The following is an 800-nucleotide window of genomic DNA, read 5'->3' on the forward strand; positions in this document are numbered from 1 at the left end:
TCTGTTTGATCAGAGTAAAGTAACAGCCCACTACAGATTACAGAGTTAAACAATACTCTCTCTGTTTGATCAGAGTAAAGTAACAGCCCTCTACAGATTACAGAGTTAAACAAACAACACCAGCTAACAGGGCAACACACAGACAACACAGATGAATCATTCTAGAACTATATACAGTACCTTCTCTCTCCCCATCATGCCTTCCCCCCTCCACCCTCCACCCTCTCGCTCTTCCCCCTTCCACCCTCTACGCTCTTCCCCCTTCCACCCTAAAGTAACAGCCCGCTCTTCCCCCCCTCCACCCTCTCACTCTTCCCCCTTCCACCCTCTCGCTCTTCCCCCTTCCACCCTCTCGCTCTTCCCCCCTTCCACCCTCTCGCTCTTCCCCCTTCCACCCTCTCGCTCTTCCCACCCTCCACCCTCTCACTCTTCCCCCCTTCCACCCTCTCGCTCTTCCCCCTCCACCCTCTCACTCTTCCCCCTTCCACCCTCTTGCTCTTCCCCCTCCACCCTCTCACTCTTCCCCCTTCCACCCTCTCGCTCTTCCCCCTTCCACCCTCTCGCTCTTCCCCCTCCACTCTCTCGCTCTTCCCCCTTTCACCCTCTCTCGCTCTTCCCCCTTCCACCCTCTCGCTCTTCCCCCTTCCACCCTCTCGCTCTTCCCCCTTCCACCCTCTCGCTCTTCCCCCTTCCACCCTCTCGCTCTTCCCCACCTCCACCCTCTCACTCTTCCCCCTTCCACCCTCTCGCTCTTCCCCACTCCACCTTCTCGCTCTTCCCCCTTCCACCCTCTCGCTCTT

This window comes from Oncorhynchus gorbuscha, unplaced genomic scaffold, assembly GCF_021184085.1.
Source record: "Oncorhynchus gorbuscha isolate QuinsamMale2020 ecotype Even-year unplaced genomic scaffold, OgorEven_v1.0 Un_scaffold_3322, whole genome shotgun sequence".
NCBI classification, from domain to species: Eukaryota; Metazoa; Chordata; class Actinopteri; order Salmoniformes; family Salmonidae; genus Oncorhynchus; species Oncorhynchus gorbuscha.